This window comes from Paramisgurnus dabryanus, chromosome 8 (genome assembly GCF_030506205.2).
Source record: "Paramisgurnus dabryanus chromosome 8, PD_genome_1.1, whole genome shotgun sequence".
Lineage (NCBI taxonomy): Eukaryota > Metazoa > Chordata > Actinopteri > Cypriniformes > Cobitidae > Paramisgurnus > Paramisgurnus dabryanus.
The window spans coordinates 21,601,001-21,620,404 of record NC_133344.1 but is presented as its reverse complement, the minus strand read 5'-3'; the positions used below and the strand labels follow the sequence as shown (position 1 = coordinate 21,620,404).

General features: G+C 37.2%; 1 protein-coding gene across 2 annotated transcripts in view; it reads right to left on the bottom strand.

The window, feature by feature from the left end:
- Positions 1 to 15,500, bottom strand: part of gpr4 (G protein-coupled receptor 4) — a 45,255-nt gene extending 29,755 nt beyond the window's left edge. Inside the window, exon 1 of one of the 2 annotated variants that reach the window (XM_065280137.1) lies at positions 15,245 to 15,500. The gene's annotated coding sequence lies outside the window, so the exon portion shown is untranslated. Of the gene's footprint in view, positions 1 to 2,644; positions 2,819 to 15,244 lie in introns of those variants that run through there. The other variant, XM_065280138.1, reaches the window with a different exon arrangement.
- Positions 15,501 to 19,404: the final 3,904 nt, after the last annotated feature.

Here is a 19,404-nt window from a genome sequence, read left to right as displayed (position 1 = left end):
AATTCTCATGCAAATAACGATTAAAATACTTTCATAAGTTTGTTGTGTGGCTGTATTACGTTTATTTTATGTAAATAATAATTAAAATGTTTTCATAAGAAACTTGCTTGCGTTTCTTGGGTCCGATTTCAAAGCCCCCAAACCTTTTCAGCGGTGAGGGTGGACGCAGCGATGTCCTCTGCTGGCGTCTGTGTAGAGGCAGATCCACCTCCCGTTACACGGCGTGCCCGATTTATGCTGGCAAGCTTGGGATTCCCCCGTCTCCTGACATCATTGTAGTGCTTGGCGCAACGATGGGGATGCCAGCTGATGAGGCTGTGGCTATTTCCTCTCACGCCTGTTTAGTCTACGCTGATTTGGGCGGGTTTCTCCTATCCCCATATAAAACAACTCTGTCTTTGACTGCTCTTACAAGAACGTCGGTCTCCTCGGCTGTAAACTGCTCCTGGCGTACGCCTGGTAAATCCGTCATAATAATAGCAATAGAACTTGCGCCCTTGCGTTTAAAGGGAATGTTGGATAGCGTTCTGATTGGTTTATTTGACGTTACGCCCAAACCACACCTATGAATAATGAACCTACTTCAGACCAACCGCTTATTGATTTGCGCCCGACAAAAGAGTTATTTCTCACGCCGGGAAAATAGCAACAGCGCCCAAGATCCGCCCACAAACTCACTTCCGCGTTGCGCTTCACACTTGCGTTTCAGATCGTTAAAATAGGGCCCAAAGTTGAGAAAAGTCAACTTAAGTTTATAAGTTATAACAACTGACCTGTAGTTATAACAACTCATCTCTAGTCAAGAAAAATAATAGTTAGTTGAAATGACTTGTAAATCTGAGTTGATTCAACAAAAAATTTTAAGGCAGCAAAGTATTTTTTACAGTGCACTGAATCCTAGTTTTCCTCATCTACTTTGTACTTCCTTACAACAAACAAACAAAAACAAAATAATTATTTGATGGCATTGATAAACCTGTGGCGGGGAAGAAACGTAAACCAACAAAATCTAATGATTTATGTTAGAGGCACTCGAGAGACAGAAAAATGTCGGCTGTTGCTTGTTCTGACACGACAGTATCAAGCTTTTGTCATGCTAACACAGCAATGACAGTGATAACAGCAGCAATGACAGTGTTCTTAATATTGCAAAGTAAGGTTTTGATAAATGCAATTAATGTTTTTATTTTTTTAATCAGTGTATACCACTAGTCAACTAAATGAATATAACATGACAAAGATGAATGCACATTTATTTATGGAATCAATAGATATATAACATTTTGAAGAAAAAACTCTATTGCATTTTGTGGAAAAAAATCATTTTTTTTAATAAATCTTTGAAAATTAAATGATGGATTTGAATTTTTTTATGTTATTATAACCTAAAGATGCTATGTGAAAGTTTGTAACAGAAAATAGTGGTTTTCATCTTGACACTTTCTTGGTTTAGAAAACACATTTTTATCGAAATTAATTAGATCACCATTTTTTATGTAACTGAGTTTGTTTAGCTGTTATAGAAAATCACTTCAAAGGTTTCAAAACAGCACAAGAAATTGTTTATGACATCTCACATAATAAAACAATTACAAAGCCCTTTTTCTCAATTGAGTAAGCTGAATGTGATTAAACACATTTTGTTTCAATTCCCCCAAGTCTCCATCTGATACACTTTTTTAGTCAAAAAGTGGTAGTTCAGCGATTGGCTGAATGTTTAAGTACTGTTTCTAAAATCTTTTAAACAACAACACACGTCGACAACAGCTTTTTCAGAAATCGCATTTTTCGGTTTCGCAAGTATAATAATGAAATAAACATTTCAGAAGTACTCTTCGTACATCCAGAAGAACTGTCATCAACATTATTCTGGCCATCAGGCTCTCTAGCTATTGACATTGGCCACAGAATAAACCTAATTTTATACTAATAAAAATAATGTAATACAAAGAAAGAAGCACATCTGGATGACACTCACTGCTTTCATAACATGCTCATGCCTTTGTACAGCCCTAAAGCATACAGCAAGCATGAGGTTAAGTCCTGTGGTTAACTGCTGTTTCTAGAATGTCGCCTGGTGAGATCTGACACTTCTCCTCTGCAGTTATCCAACCAATTTCTCCTTCATTTCTAGTTAAACACACCCTTGTGTCATTTAATAAAATTTAGCATTGTTTCTTTATGTTAAATCTAAAAATCTACACTCATTTCTCCGGTATGCACAGTACGATATGTACAGAAAGCAATGCATAGGTTTAATGTTAGAATGTAAATTAAGATAAATCGTGCATACAAGTGAAGAAAGCAAATATTCACGCAATTATTTTCATCCTATTTAAGCCTTCAAAGTAAAGCAGTCGATTCTGAAATTATGTATCGGATCGCAGATCTGCTTTTGCACTTGGTATTTACATATTACATTTCCTGATATGCTAACCATTAAACCATTAAACACAAAACCACAGTAACAGTCAAACATAAAGTAACTGGGACTTCAGTACTCCATTATAATTTTTTTTTGCCAAAAACTATCTTGAACACAGTCCTGGATACATTTCTGATGTTAGCCAGACATTACGCGGGCAGTGACAGTTTAGTGGAGAAACCCAGAACCACGCAAAGACAAATTTAATTATTGACTTACAGCATTCTGGTCTTGTTAAGTCCGCTTTAGCCAGCAGTACAAAAGAGCTGTTGAAGATGTCGTCACGAGAGATGAATATTATGGTCATTTTCTTTTAAACCTGGCTTCTTTAAGCGTCACGTGTTGGTTTTAGTGGGATGATAGGGCTGCGGTTGCAGAAGCATAAGTAAACGTTTTTACTACCAGGATGCACCTGACTGTTCAAACAGCAGAGGCTTTTATCATGAGAACATTGGGCAACTGAAAGGGAACTAATTCAATTGGCCTTCAAACTGCTCAGCATGATGAATAAGCAGGTAGCTAGGCAGGACACTAACTTATAGTTTTCATTTGAGGCGATCGCTCTCCCCACCATGCCTGTGCCCACCTGACTGAGGTTTTCAAAGCAATTTTCACAGCTAGACTAACAAATTGTCAAGTTTAAAACACAACATGAGTTCTTAAAGGAACAGTTTGTCTAAACAACTAAAGAAAAAGAAAGTTACTTGAGGATGTCAGATTCTGAAACGTGAAGAACAATTGGTTTATATTACTGGAGTGCTACATGGCTTCATGACTATAAGACATCTTTTAAATGCAAAATTACATTTGTCAAACTGAACCCCCCCCCCCCCTTTTCAATCTAAACAAAAATCTGAATTTGAACTACACCTGCGTGATATTCAATGTGCGATATGCGAAAACTTTCTAAGTAATGCAGTGTTCGATATGCAATATAATGATGCTTTAAAGCAGGGGTCGGCAAGTAACTTTGGCCGCGGGCCAATATTTTTTTAGCCAGTAGATGGGCCAGCTGATTTTTTTTTTTAATTTTGAATTTAATCTGATCTTTTGTCAAGCAACATTGTTCTTATTTCCTATTTAAAAGACGAAAGACGGCATTAAAAATTGCTTAAAACATGGTTGTTCTGCTTGTTTGCACCCGCAATAGGCCTATAATCATGGAATACACTGTTAAACCTTGCTGTAGATTTCTAGGTAAATAACTGTAAAATTGGCAGTATTTAGCTTTAACATTGGTGAAAGGTATTTTACTGTGATATGAGGTGCAGTTATGCTGCACTAATAATAAACTACGGTAAATTACTCTTTGCACCAATTAAGGAAAATAACTGTAATATTATCTGGTAAATTACTGGAACACACACATACACACATTGTGTATGTGTGTATGTGTGTGTTCCAGTAATTTACCAGATGCATGGTGCAGGTGTCACCAATTTGCCTTGATAAACTTGTTTGTTTGTTTGTTTGTTTACTCGTGCTGTGTTGAACAATATAATAGTGGATTTGTATGTTTAAAAGCTGAAAATGATTAAGTAAACTGTTAAAATATTTGTGAGTGTCTTTAAAACACAAAGTTAAGGTTCCAAATAGCTTCCTGATTAGCAAGTTTTTAGCATCTCCTATCAACGTTAACCCTTGTGCATTGCCCTTTCGTGTTGTTTATGTTCATGGCCAAAAAATGCCACTAAATGAAACTGTTGTAAAAATGTATCAGATTAATATAAAAAAATATTAATCTGTTAATCAACATCAATACTGATCAAAAGTACCAAATATTTACAAAAATTCCATGATTGTAACTCTCTAAAAAGTTTATAAGTGAACTTCCCAAATAAGTATTTGGGGAAAAAACACAAAATGACTTATTTTCAATATAAAAAGTGACTTTGGACTGGATTTTTTAAAAACCCTTTTCACAGTCTTGGGCATTTCAACGATTAGAAAAAACATTGGCTTTGATGAATTTTTAGTTTTTGTGCAGCATCAGATTAAATTTTTTTTCTTCCTCATTTATGGTTTGTGGTCATTTTTGCCCCATTGACTTCCATTATAGCAACATTTTTTGATTGCAAAGCCATTTTTGATTGATGATGGTTTTTCCTTTTCCAAAAAGGTAAAATTTGTAATTTTTACTGTTGATCACCATGTGGCACCATTAACCCCTTAGTAGGCCTGTGCAAAAAACAGGGCTTAATTTCTGGTTTCTACTTCGTGTTATATGAAGCATTTTTGTTAATCCTTGAATTGTAAGAATATAAGAAGGTCATTAAAATTATGTTGAATAACTGCAGGTTTGGAATAACCTGACGGTCAACAGTGACAACGGAGATCTTTTTTTTTTGAGGATGGGATTTGACATTATTTTGTTAAGTGTCTTAAAAGAATTTGTCTATTACACTGAAAGTAAACCACACAATTTGCCATATGTGTTTTTTTTTGCTATGTGTCGCACTACCAATAAATAACCTGAATGTTATTTGATTGCATTGTTTTGGAGTATGATTTTGTTAGTTTTGGTTTAACTGTCATGCAGTGGCAGTGTTCTTTGTTTATATTATTGCTTTTGTTATCTTATCTTATTTTGCCAATTCTACAGAAAATTTGTTCTGTTTAGTTTAATTTTGTGATTCCTTGTGCTATGCATTTATCTATTGTCACAATCCTGCCAAGGAGTCTTGTTTTGTATTTATATCTAGTTATGATGGCAGTTTGGCGTTCTGGCAGTCCCATGCTTTATGTCAGGGATGGGCAACTTCGGTCCTGGAGGGCCGTGTCCTGCAGAGTTTAGCTCCAACCTTAATTAAACACACCTGAAGCAGCCAATTAAGGTCTTACTAGGCATACTAGAAACTTTTACGCACGTGTGCTGAGGCAAGTTGGAGCTAAACTCTGCAGGACACCGGCCCTCCAGGACCGAAGTTGCCCATCCCTGCTCTATGTGGAGGTTCATGCCTTGTTTATTTGGTCATGTGCCTTCGGTGTCTTGTGTCTTGTCCCCGCCCCCTCGTTCTCCTGCTTATTAGTAATCATTGGTTTTCTTCCATCACCTGTTCCCCCTCGTTATCTTGTTTGTTTTTTCTATATAATGTCATTGTGTCCTTAGTTCTGTGCAGGTTCGTTTTGTTTTGTTCTCGTGTTCATGTGGTTATCTAGCCGAGTTATCTTGTCAAGTTTAGTATTATCTATCTGCTTACAGTGTTTCATGACATGTACACCCTCGTGGGATTTGTTGTATGTTAGTAAATAAAGTGTTTTCTGTTTTCCCGACTTCGTCTGCGATTGGGTTAATCCGTCCTCTGATCCTGACATCTTTTGCCACAGTAATAAAGTGTATTTGACTAAATATTTTGGGGTTCTTTCTCCCTTTTTAATAAAGTAACATAAAAAAAAGAATCTTTCAAACGTTTTAGAGTACCACAATGAGTACGGCATTTTATATACTATACAGTATTATACCTGAAGCATGTGGTACTGTACAGTAATTAACTGAAATCACTTCTGCCAGTTATTAACTGTAATTACTAACCTACAGTATAAAACTGGCAACACTGTTGCCAGTAAGACACCGTAATGGTACAGAGACAGTAAATTACTGGCAACACTGTTGCCAGTTTTTCACTGTATTGTCATAGACACAGTACTATACTGGCAACACTGTTGCCAGTAAGTCACCGTTATAGATGCTGTACAGTAACTAGCTGGCAACAGTGTTGCCAGTAATTTACTCCTAAAAAGCCTGGTAAGGTTTAACAGTGTATGATGGGTCCGTGTATTACTTTGTTCAATCGTTTTTTTGTCAAATTAAAAACAAAAATAAAAAAATGAAAAAAAAACAACAACTTGTTTTTCCATTGTTTATTCCTGAACTTAACACCTTTATATGCATATATCAATGAAATCATTTTAAGCAGATCAAGTACTATAGTGGTAACATTTTACAGGCATTTATGCTCCCATAACAGTCTCTTGCTTTTGAACTTTATTTCTCTTTTAATTATCATTTATTCGTGACACACACATACACACCTAAGGTTTAAGGAGGTCTGCGCGGGACTGTTTTTTTTTTCGTCCAGCTCCCACAAGTTTCTATTCAGCAACGCTTAAAATACACTCTGTGTTCACACGCTTTATTTCCCGACCTGACGGGTCCGCAAAACCTAAATCTCGTTTCCAGAATCTCAAATTCAAATGTCTCTAACTGAAAGAGAGAGATTAAGTATCCTATAACAATTATAAATGCTATACAAAAATTGTGTTTGTGTCAATATAAATATTATTTTAACATTGTACTGTCAGCAGAGAAAAAATGTCACAGAAAAAATAATGAAATATAAATAACATCAATTAAATAGGACAAAGCCTATCACTCAAATATCTAACCAACATAAACGGAAACCATATTTCCCTACTAACAAATGAAGTAAGCTATTTTCTGCCAAACTATTTCAAACATACTTGCACAAAAATAATGTTGTTGGCTGACAATGATTTCAGTACCAAACAGCTCCTAAAGCTGTACAGGTGGTCAGAATGAAGTGCGGATACGCTGTCAAGAGAGGGCTATTGTCAGTCAGACCACAAGCTCCATCCAAAGTATAGGTACCCCAGAGTTCCGCTACCGTCTTTATACTTTAAAATTTCATCATGCGCCACATGAATCCTTTTGGGCGTTTCATACAGTATGCAGCGGGGAAATCGCCGTGCGGCTACGGCTTTTCTCAAGTAAGCTAGTGGAAGAGTTTTGTGCAGCATTTAGTGCAAATATGTTTTATCAGGTAATACATATTATTTATTACGAATAAATAATAATGAAAAAAGTTCAAAAGTCGGACTGTAAGCGAATAAAACTGGCGCATGGTTCCTATTCAAACCATTATTAAAACGGCTGTAATCTGTTACCACAATAGTACCTGATCTGTTTAAAATTATTTCATTGGTATATGTCTGCTAAGGTGTTAAATAAAAATAAGGCTTAACCCGTTTCATTAATTTTTTCTATTTTTGATATGAGCGCACAATCAGAAAATCGGAAAACGAGTCGTTAGCCCTATTTGTTTTTTTTCATTTTAGTTCAGAAAATAAATAATAGAAAAACAAGTCGTTTTTCTTTATTTTCTTTTTGGTTTTTATTTGAAAAAACGAATGAAGGAAGGATAGGAGCCATATTTGTAAACAGTTATTGTAAAATAAAAATAGTCTGATAAAAAACGGACTTCCAAAATAATCCGGCGGGCCAGAAAATATTGCTGGCGGGCCACTCTTGGCCCGCGGGCCGCCTGTTGCCGACCCCTGCTTTAAAGGGACACTGCACTTTTTTTGAAAATTTGCACATTTTTCAGATCCCCTAGAGTTAAACATTAGATTTTTACCGTTTTGGAATCCATTCAGCCGATCTCCGGGTCTGGCAGTACCACTTTTAGCATAGCTTAGCAGCACAATCCATTGAATCTGATTAGACCATTAGCATCGCACAAAAAGATAACCAAAGTGTTTCAATATTTTTCCTATTTAAAACTTACATCGTGTACTAAGAACGACTGAAATTTTAAAGTTGCGATTTTCTAGGCAGATATGACTAGGAACTATACTCTCATTCTGGCATAATAATTAAGGACATTGTTGTCGTAACATGGCTGCAGGAGGCGCAATGATATTAAGCAGCACCTGAAAATAGTCCCCTTGGTAACTTTCAATAGCAGAGGACTACTTTCGGGCACTGCGTAATATTATTGTGCCTCCTGCAGCCATGCACATTCACACTGGTAAGATATTTTGTCATTATACTGTACAGCCCAACTTTGTAACCAATAATCTTCATAGTTGTTCTGATGAATCACCAGTGGCGGCTCAAGACTGCTCATCTGAGGGGCGCTAATTCAAAATAAGTGTTCGAAGTGTCATGTGTGTTGCTTGCGTTTTCAAAATATGTGTTTGTTGCGTCATGTGAATCATGTGCATCACGTGTTTTGTCAAAATTAGTGCCTGCTGCACACGTGTCAAAACCGTTTATGATAAAAGAGATGCTCAAGTTCACAAAATACACGCAATACACTCCCTTAACAGTTAACTCTGATTACGCATGAGATGGCAAACGTGAGCGTCTCTTTTATCATAAACCGTTTAGACGCGCAGCAGGCACTTATTTTGACAAGACACGTGATGCACATAGGATCGCTCGACACGCAGAACACATCATTTTAAATTACGAACCACACACATGACGGGGCTACATGCATGTTGTGACGAACTTCGCATCAAGCGCTCTCGAAAAAAGAAGTCACCGGCCGCCACTGCGAATCACAAATTAATAAAAGTTTGTGACAATGTGCTTTACAGGGAGTGGTCTATCAGTACACCGTGTTCACATAGCAGGACGACCATGGCAGATGAGCTGAGTAAGAACTGCCTGTCTCCCCTGGTATCGATTCAGGGCAGGTATTTAATTCTTTCCTAACTGTGTTTTATGCTCCAGTGGAGAGGCGGCCGTGTGTCTCTAGAGAGACCAGGGAAGGCATCCTGCAAGGCGAATTAATGACTTCAATAAAAGTGCCACGTTTTCCACTCAACCCCAGTCAAGAGTTTTATTGGTAAGGTTTAATTTGGCTTAAACTGACCTGCTGCTTTAGGCGGGGTCACAAATGCTAATCACCTTTGTTCCAGATTGCAATGAGAACATGTATCAACCTGACAATGTTTTCTGAAGACAGAAACGACAGGTAGTGGTGTGGTTATTGGTTATTTTGGTTGTAGTTCACTCTGCCGACTTCATGCAGGTTTTTTTAATGACTCTCAGAGGAAACACCTCCACATATCATCTGATGCATCCGGTCCACTTCTGCTATTGTTCTGCTTAGCCTGCGATTGTTTTGACAGGCTGCAATTTGGCAGCAATTTCAAGTATGGAAGAAAATTGCTGGCACCTGTTTTTGAGTAATGTTTAGCAAGTTAACTCTAGATGCAGACATTGAGGAAACTTCAGAATAAGAAACTTCAGGAATAGCTTTATGTGACACCGAAGAGGCCTAAAAGCTTTGTGGGGTAAGGATGTTGTAAATAGTTGGAAAGCTTTATGTCTTATAAAACTTTACAAGGGAGAAGAACGTCAATAATTATTAATATGGATGAGAAAATCCCTTTCAAGAGACGCAGCATTCTCGCAATAACTGATACAGAGTTTACTGTCAATGTGACCTAAGCACAGAGGTTCATTTTTTTATGAGTCCCTGTCTATGTTTACATTCGCTTGGATGTGTGTATATGGGTGCATGAGTCTGTGTCTGCAGAAAGAGTTTAATTTTCAAAAGCTGCAAGGGTTCAAATAAGTTCAATGTTTACAAGTACACCAAAATAATTAGCCTACTTACAGAATATAGGCCAATATATTTATTTCAGGGAACACAGTTCATTGTCAAACATGCGGTCATTTACGCATTTAGTAGACATTTTCATAAAAAATGTGACTTACAGTGCATTCAAGCTACAACATACTGAAGTCCCTTTATGGAAGTCGTGCCACTAGGCGGCCATATCTGCAACGCCTCCAGGCAGTTATTTCAATCCTATCTACTTGAATAAGGGAAAGACGGATATCTCTAAAATTGCATGCTAAAATTAAATTAAGCAACATATTTCAGACGCACCTCAAGCAACTCTTTACATAACCCCTTTCCCAGAGAATCATCAGTAGCCCTTTTCACACAGAGATTACGGAAAATACACGGAAAATGCCTCTGGGATTTGTCCGGGATCATTAGATTTTTGGTTCATTCACATTGCCAGCGATTTTCCAAAATCAGTGCATGCATTAGAGGTCATCTCAGGTCCAAAAAAACTTACCCTAACCCGGAATGACCCGGATCATTTTTTACCCCGAACTAGGGCTGCACGATTAATCGAAAAAGAATCACGATCTCGATTCATACATGTATGCGATCTTCATTTTAAATGACGGCGATTCACTTGCATATACAGTATTTCCCTGTATTCAGATTCTGCGTTTACGTGTTCACGTATTTAGATTACAATCCAAGAATATCAGTCAAACTTGCTAACACACACTCATACAGGGTAAAACCAAACCCTATTCATTCACCAATCAGACCCGATCGTTTCTTTCCTCTTTCTCATCTCATTTGCAGCGTTCCGCTGTCACTCGCGTGACGTATAACAAGGTGGCAGACCTAAACACAGTCGTTTACTTGGTGGATTTGGAGCGGCTATTTTCACCAAAAAGAGAGGATTAACGAGCGTCATTATTGTGGAAAATCCTGGTGGCGACGGAGAAACTGAAGATGCAACAACAATGATTCCGAAAGAAGGCAAGGAAATTATTTACCTCAGGACCTACCTAAATCGGAAGGCTGGAACCTCCGGAGGTCGCATATGCAGGCTGTATACGTCATCAAGCCTGGTTCATTTGAGTTAACGGAGCATTACATTCGCAAGTCATAAACATACTTCAACAATTTATTATTAACTAAAAATATTAGTCATCTTTATAACGTTAATTGTTAATATTCTGAAATTATGATGCGCAGTTTAGAAATGCGACCTCCATAGAGGCTGCAGCCTTCAGATTGAGAAACGGCCTCTGTGTCACCGCCACAAGTTCTCCATTAGAAAGGGTTTTTAGCATAAGGGGAACATTGTTACATGTCTGCGTTTCTCTCTGATGCCTCAAAATGTTGATCGTTTAGTCTTTTAAAGGTTTAACGTTAGTGTTTTTAAAGTTTTAAGGTTGGCCAGTTTGATAGTACAAAAAGCACAGGTGCAATTTAACAGCTAACGTTAACAAATTTTAAATTACTCTAAATTTTAAGGGGTCTAAAATAAGAAAGAGACTTTTAAGACACGTTATTATAACTGAAAGTCCTGTAGCACGTTTTTTTTTTTTTTAAATTAAGTGCATAATAAATGTTTTTGTAAAAAAAAAAGAGAATCGGGTGAGAGAATCGGGATCTCAATTCCCATGGAAAAAATCGTGATTCACATTTTAGCTTGAATCGTGCAGCCCTACCCCGAACCCAACTTGCATAAATTATTTTTATTAAAAGCAGGGCTCCAGACTAACTTTTTTCACTAGGAGCACAGTGGCCCCCAACTGAAAATTTTAGGGGCGCAACCAGAAAATTTAGGGGCACATTCCGTAAATCAACATGCTAAACAAATATTCACATTTCTACTAAGTAATACACTGTATTACTAATAAATATTTTGATGATAGATGCAGAAATTACAATGTGCTGTTTTAAATTTAGTGTCACATCAAAAAAAAGGTCAAATTTATTGGTCGCACATGTGCGACTGGATGTAAAATTCAGTGGCACACTCTCAAATTTTGGTGGCAGTCTGGAGCCCTGAAAAGGAAGACACAACCCAAAACAAACCCATGAAAATTAGACCCGAGTCTGATCCGAACCAGTGGCAATTTTTTATAAACCTGGCTGGACCCAAATCTAAACACTACAGCACCGTCGTGCGTGCAGTCTGCACCTGTCAGATAGAAAGAAACCCTGGTGGCCTCACAACCAATTTTGCCCAGGGCTTCATTTATTTTACTTTGCTTTCTGAAGACAACACCAATGGCAACCGCAAAAATTTACATTTAAAATTGTTTAAGTGTGGAAAGGAGGAAAAGGAGTCAATGCACACACGCAAGATCGTCTTTAAGATTAATTTTAAATTAAGCAAGACCCGATGCCGCTATTATTATACCCGACCCGTGTCCGATGCACACGTGAAACTTTTAGACCTGAACACACTCGGTCTTGGGTTGGACCGGTGCATTCACACACATATCATAAAGATACCGTAAAGACGTATTTTGTCAACAGAGTCTGAAGATTGCTATTTATCCATGATTTATCTTTCGAGAAACCACACTTGTGCATATTAGTTTACAACAAGATCATAAGGAGCATGTAATGCGATGTACTGTCATGCCGGTGAATGATCTCAGCTTCAGGGCGGATAGTGATGAGCTCCCTGATTTCTGCTTCAGTCTAATTTACCAATATTTCTCATTGTGAATGTAGATCTGCGTATAAATTCTCTGCATGTCCTAACTACGGCACTGTTTCTGCATCTTGTTCACACACACCGCTTTCCATGTATCTTACGGTAATGTTACTATGTCCTCTTTAAAGGAGCGATCCCAGATAATTTACGGGTTGCGTTGGCGTTCACACAGCCTCTCTGCCAATTTGAATGAGGTAAGTCTTTATCGATTGATGATTGGTTCTTTAACTGGAAGGAGGGACTTGCGTTGCCAGAAAGCAGTCATATTGAGCATTTCTCTGTCCTTTATTCATAGTAATAGGACTGCTCAATCTTGTTCTTCTATCCAATTTCTTTGGCTATACATACAATGTATTATCAGTATGTGTTTCCTGGGATTTGAACCCACAAACGTTTGCACTGCTAAAACAATGCTCTACCAGTTGAGCTATGGGAACACTGAATGGAGGGAACACTGAATTATGGGAACACTGTGTAGCTACTTGTTAATTAAGGTTTTAAGAACATCCACGCTACTGCCAAAATACTAAAGAACAGGTCCTTGTTTCTCAAATGTTTATGTTTTTGACCTGAAGTTTCCAAAACATCTTCAACTAGATTCTCAGTGAAAGCCTGATGAACAGTAAAACCAAAATGAGTTTTTTTCTAATCTGGCTAAATCGTACACAATGACCTAATCCCATCCTGCTATTTCATCAATACAACCACAAGTGGCCACACCAGCAGCTTCACTAAAAGCTACTGCTTTTGTCCTGAGGACCACAAGAGGCAGCTTACAGCCAGCGCAGGATGGGTTGAATTACACAGTCGAGAATGAAGAGAAACAAACAGCAGCTTCAAAGACCTGGTGAATTTACATACCACATTTAAAACAAAGTTTACACAGATCTGGCCATTTTAAAACACTGTTTTATTTATGATCCGGGTTGAGCCTTGGATTCTGATGGGTATGCAAGATAGGCATGTGTTTGACTTATAATATGAAACAGCATGATACTGTATATGGCATAGTATTACTGCTGATGTACAATAAGGCATCAGGTTGCATTCCAGATCAAACTGCTCGATACAATCCAATACGCTCAGCATGCTGTGCACTTTATATTGGCAACAGAGGCGGCCCATTTATTTCCTTCATGCCAATGCATTACATCTATTGTTGTCGTGGAATACCACAACGACCACATGATGCAAATTGGTCTTTATATTCTGTGTAAATTCTTCCATGTTTCAAACTACAAATTACACCACATATTTTAATGATACACTTAAATGGTATGAGTTCATTAGTAAGTTAAAAACAAGCACTTGTGGAGTCACCAGGCTGCTGGGTTATAGTCACCAATCACAATCTGCTGCTCAAACCAGACATTACCCTCGCAAAACACCCTTATTAGCTCAGGCGGGTGACACCGGAGGAGACATCTTATTGGTTTACACCACGATTACTCTCCTCTTCGCGTCATGCTTTTAATGTTAGTTCTTATCTGGCATCCCCACGAGGGCAATTACTGTTTGTTCAAAAGCCATGATTAAATGGTGCGTTTGTTTCCTAACACACCGATACGTAGAAAAAGCTATATATATCAGGATAAAGCACAAGGGAACATTCCAGAAAACCATTTCAGGTGTCACACTGCCCTTTCGCTTCTGAAACTCATCCACATGAGATCAGATGCTGGCTGCAAGAAAGACACAAGTCAACCGCAACTCGCCCGGGGAAGTGGTCGAGAATACACACAAGAGCTAAACTTACACACCAAGCCATTTTATTGGATTTAGATTGTATTACATATAACACCTATCGAGAAATATAAAACCTAACTACTTTAGTATTGGATTCATGCAAGTATTTTTATCATTCACAGCCAAAAATGGCATACAAAGTGCGTTTGCAAAGGGAGGCATTTTATTATTAGCGAAGCATCTTGTTCAATATATGTGATGTGCTGTATAATACAAGAGACATTTTGTTAGGTTATTTAAAGCTTGTTAAATTGTTTGTAAAAGCCGTGTGTGTCCAACAGAGAATCTGAGTGGAAAGAACAATCAACCATTAAACTAAATGGTTTAATACATAAGCCATTACTACTACTGTTGTCTTTTACAGTTATGGCGCATTGTTAAATCATTTCTCCTTAAAGTGGTTTAACTAAGTGTATGTATATTTATCCAAAGTCATTTACAGTGCATTCAATCTATGCATTTTATTAGTACCCTAATGTAAATATAACATCACAATATGGGTTGCTTAACAGACCTGCATCTTAAATAATTGTTAATTGTTAACTACATACAAAACACTGTAACTTACTTATTTAAACTGCTGTCCAATTCCTTGATCCTATTGTGTTCCTAAATACTATTTCTATATAAATATTATACTACAGTATGTACTACACTACAGTACACATTATTAACTGATTATAGTTAATACTACAGAATAATACAGTATACGCACGTGTTGTTATTACGTACATATTAATAGACCACAGTATAACACTTTACTACAGTTTACTATAGCAATACTTCAGTATATTGCATTATTCACGGGTTCACATTGTTAAGTGATGCAGTTATCAGGTAAAAGTTTGCTGCAAATCAACGCTTTTGTTGCAAAACCCTCAATTGCATTTCGAGTCTTTATGCGCATGCGATTTAAAGACAGTAAAGTATCATTTTGGGAAAGCACGTTTAATTGTTTACATTGTTTATCATTTGTAAACGCGAATATAGCTAATCGAGTCTCCCTGAGGCTCAAACATTCCAAGAAAAGCCCAAAATCGTTATACTCACATTACTGTGTGTCCATAGTTAACTCATTTACCATTGCAAACAAGCGCGTGTCCTCTGCGTTCCAACTGACAGACGCTCCTGTATGTCCAAACCGCCGCGGTAAACCTCACAAAAACACTCGTTTCACCTTAGCTGAGTGATGACACCAGAACCTAGCTCGATATACAACACAGAGTCAAATGTCTTACGTGTAGGTCAGAGCATACCGGCGGAAAGGAATAAATACTCGCGAAGTTAAAGCGCCAATGAACGTGTACAGCAGAGATCTGTGACGTGTAACGCTGACCGTCCCATCAAATATTGGCTGGGTCAAGACAGGACACCACAAAACGATAAGGATATTATTAGACATCAGTTGTTTCCTGCTTTACGTTGATTTAAACATATTAATTAAAATATAATTAACTGTAGCAAAATTGGTTTTCTAAGCAATGGTTAATAACTACAGTATTTACTGCAGTTCATTATAGTTGTATACTATACTGTAGTATACATAAGTATAGAGTGTACAATTTGCTACCCTTAACTAGAGTAAATATTTAAGTTTATATATATATAGGCTACAGTAAATAGGCTAAACTTAAGGATCAAACACATGGATGAAAAATGCATACCCTGAATGGACCGGATAAAAGTCCAACCCTTAGGAAAATTAAAGGGAAAGTTCACTCAAAAATGAAAATTCTGTCATCATTTACTCATCCTCATGTTGTTACAAACCTGTATAATTTTCTTTGTTCTGATGAACACAAAGGAGGATATTTTGAGAAATATTTGTAATCAAACCATTCGTGGACCTCATTTACTTCCATAGTATTCTTTTTTCCTACCATAGAAGTCAATGGGGTCCACAAACAGTTTGGTAACAAACATTCCTCAAAATATCTTCCTTTGTGTTCATCAGCACAAAGAAATTTGTACAGGTTTGTAACAACATAAGGGTGGGTGAATGATGACAGAATTTTCATTTTTGGGTGAACTATCCCTTTAACAATGGTTTTATTGTGGTAAAAGATAGTAACCATGGTTTTTTGGTGTATTGATTACTATTAGCAAAACTATGGTTTTACTACACTAACCATGGTTTAACTATAGTTTTTGAAAACCATAGTTATTTTGTGTTTACTATGGTAACCATGATTTTTTGGTTTTAACTGTAGTAAAAGCATGGTTAATTTTCGTAAGGGAAATGCATAAATGTAAAAGTATCTAAATTCTCTATTATTACTAGCAAGCATATTCATTACGCTTTTCTAAGAATCTTTGACTTAAAATCACACACAACTAGGCACAAATTGTATACTGTTAGATTCATTTCTTGGAAACGAGGCTGTGTTATCCTCTACAATAGGTGTAACACAATAATTCAGTATAAATACAGTGACGACAGTGGTCTTCAGCTACTTATATAGTATTAGAAAATCACTTAAAACCGAACATACCTGTGAGTGGGATTGAATTACCTCCGTGTACTGTCTGCATCACAATGGATTTCCCCAGGGCCTAACAAGCCCATTAGAGTCCATCACAAGTCATGCTTTGCTTTTCCTAACTGCACTCTCCTTCCAAAAAAACATGATTAGAGGCAGCGCCAGGTAAAAAAAAACTGAACACTGTAAAAAACCTGTATGAAGCAGTTGGATGAACAAACAAGTAATGCATCACTTCTGGTCAGTCTTAGAAACACTCCGGTCACTTAAAGGGACACTACCCTTTTTTGAAAATATGCTCATTTTCCAGCTCCCCTAGAGTGAAACATTTAATTTTTACCAATTTGGAATCCATTCAGTCGATCTCTGGGTTTGGCGGTACCACTTTTAGCATAGCTTAGCATAATGCACTGAATGTAATTGGACCATTAGCATCGCGCTCAAAAATAACCAAAGAATTTTGGTATTTTTACTATTTAAAACTTGACTCTTCTGTAGTTACTTGGTGAACTAAGATCGACTGAAAAATAAAAGTTGCGATTTTCTAGCAGATATTTTTGCGTGATGCTAATGGTCTTATCAGATTCAATGGATTATGATAAGCTATGCTAAAAGTGATACCGCCAGACCCGGAGTTCAGCTGAATGGATTCCAAAACGGTAAAAATTAAATTTTTAACTCTAGGGGAGCTGGAAAATTAGCATATTTTCAAAAAAGTGGAATTTCCCATCAAGTTTTGAGTAACTTAAAATTGTAGAGATTTTTCATCACACTAAACTGTTACTAACGTTTGTTATGCAAATTATATCAAGATAATAATACACTCTAAAATGGCTGGGTTATTTTTTACCCATAATAGGGAAAATATTGGACACATGAACACATGCTGGGTTAAGGTTGTTGTTTTGCAACCATGGAGTAAAATATAATGGGGTGTGTTCTGTCCAATATTTATTATTGGTAAAAAATAACCCAGACATTTTTTTTGTATGCTCATGAGCAGAAATTAAGCATTTGAAAGTACAAAGAGCATTGCCCTACATCTGGACTCCATAATTCACACTCACAATAGGCCACAAAAACTTTGTAATGAGGTAGTGCTATATCAAGCCAACCTGCTGCTGTGACAAATGGAATGTGTCAAATGCATTGTAAACAACACAGCCAGTAAAATCTCCAAAGAGATAAGAGGAACAGCATTAGCATTTGGAAGGTTTGAAAAGAACATGGATTCACTATACTGTATGCCATCTGTTGGAAACTTTTTTAGCGAAGACCAGGAGACTTGGATTTCCTCGAGCAGTAGTCTTTATTGCAGAAAGCGTTCTTGGAATCAGAGCATAGAGCTCGGGGAGCTGCAGTAACCAAGTCTGACTTTGGGTATACATGCATTACATTTAAAGCCATTGGAAGGGGGCAGTCCCTTCAGATGGAAACAATGCCTTTAGATTACAATATAAACATGAAAGAGAGGTTACAGTCAGGCAAGAAAGGACAGCTGTAAATGCATTCCTGATCATCCCCCTTTGATCAGATAACCATTACGGCAGGATGGGGTCTGTGTAAACGCATCCCAGATCATCCCCCTTTGAGTAGATAACAAATGGTCAATATGTCCTGTAAAAACAGAGGCATGCATTCCAGCTAATAGCTTCCATTACCTTGCTGTTTCTTTCATATTTAGGTGAACTGATACATATGATAATAATTAACAAAACAAAAACAATGACTTCAAATTATATTTCAACAATTCCCCCTTTGAGAGTTCTAAATAACTCTCACATAATTTAATTCTAAACCTTCATAAGTCCATTCTTTGACATATGTTGGTTAACATACTGTCCCATCTTCTAGTCTTGTAACATTGGAAGTTACAGTTAAATTTGACGTGTGTGAATTGGTACAGAATATCATGATTCTGTTTTTTTGTTTTTTTTGGAACCAAAACTGTATACTGAAAGTTCTGCAGTCCTTGAATGTAGATGCGTTGTGTTTTGCTGCTAACAGTCGTTTCAGATGTTACAGTATGTAGATTTTTGACACTCCAAATTCTTAGCGAGATGACTCTTTTGTCCACACTGCTGTACAGGGTGACTCACACCAGGGTGTCACTGTCATGTCCAGTATCTGCAACACAAAAAGAAAGACACGAAAGAGCAGTACTCTCATACTACATTTTATGTTTAAAATATCCTTGTTATCATATCATTCTAACTTCCTTGTGATCGTATAGATTTTTATTTTTTACCCTAGTCTGTTTTAGTTTGACACCTAAGGACCAGGTGAGGTGAGGATGAACTACATGAGGGGAAAAACCTATGAGGGAATCTTCACCACAGGGTTTGGCCCCCGACGCTTATTGCATTCGGTTCTGCCCTGGGCTCCTCACTGGTCCATGTGTCCTAGTCTGTCCCTCATCCCCCTTTTAAACTGTAAAATCAATTCTTAAACAACAACAAAATCCTCTAAAGAAACATCAGTCATCGTAAACATCATCCAGATTTCATCCTTGTAAAATTTTATACAACAATAACTTCTCACAGCCTTAATGATTAGACCCTTAGCAAGTTACCCCACAGATTAGATGTAGAAGGGAGGGGCTGCTTTAGTATTGTGAGCAGGCTCTGTAAGAGCTGAGAAACACTGTTAATTTCTCCAAGTATCTTTTTGCCTTTCCTACACTCTTTTAAATAATGCCCTTGCTTCCCGCAGTAGTGACATTTGATTTCT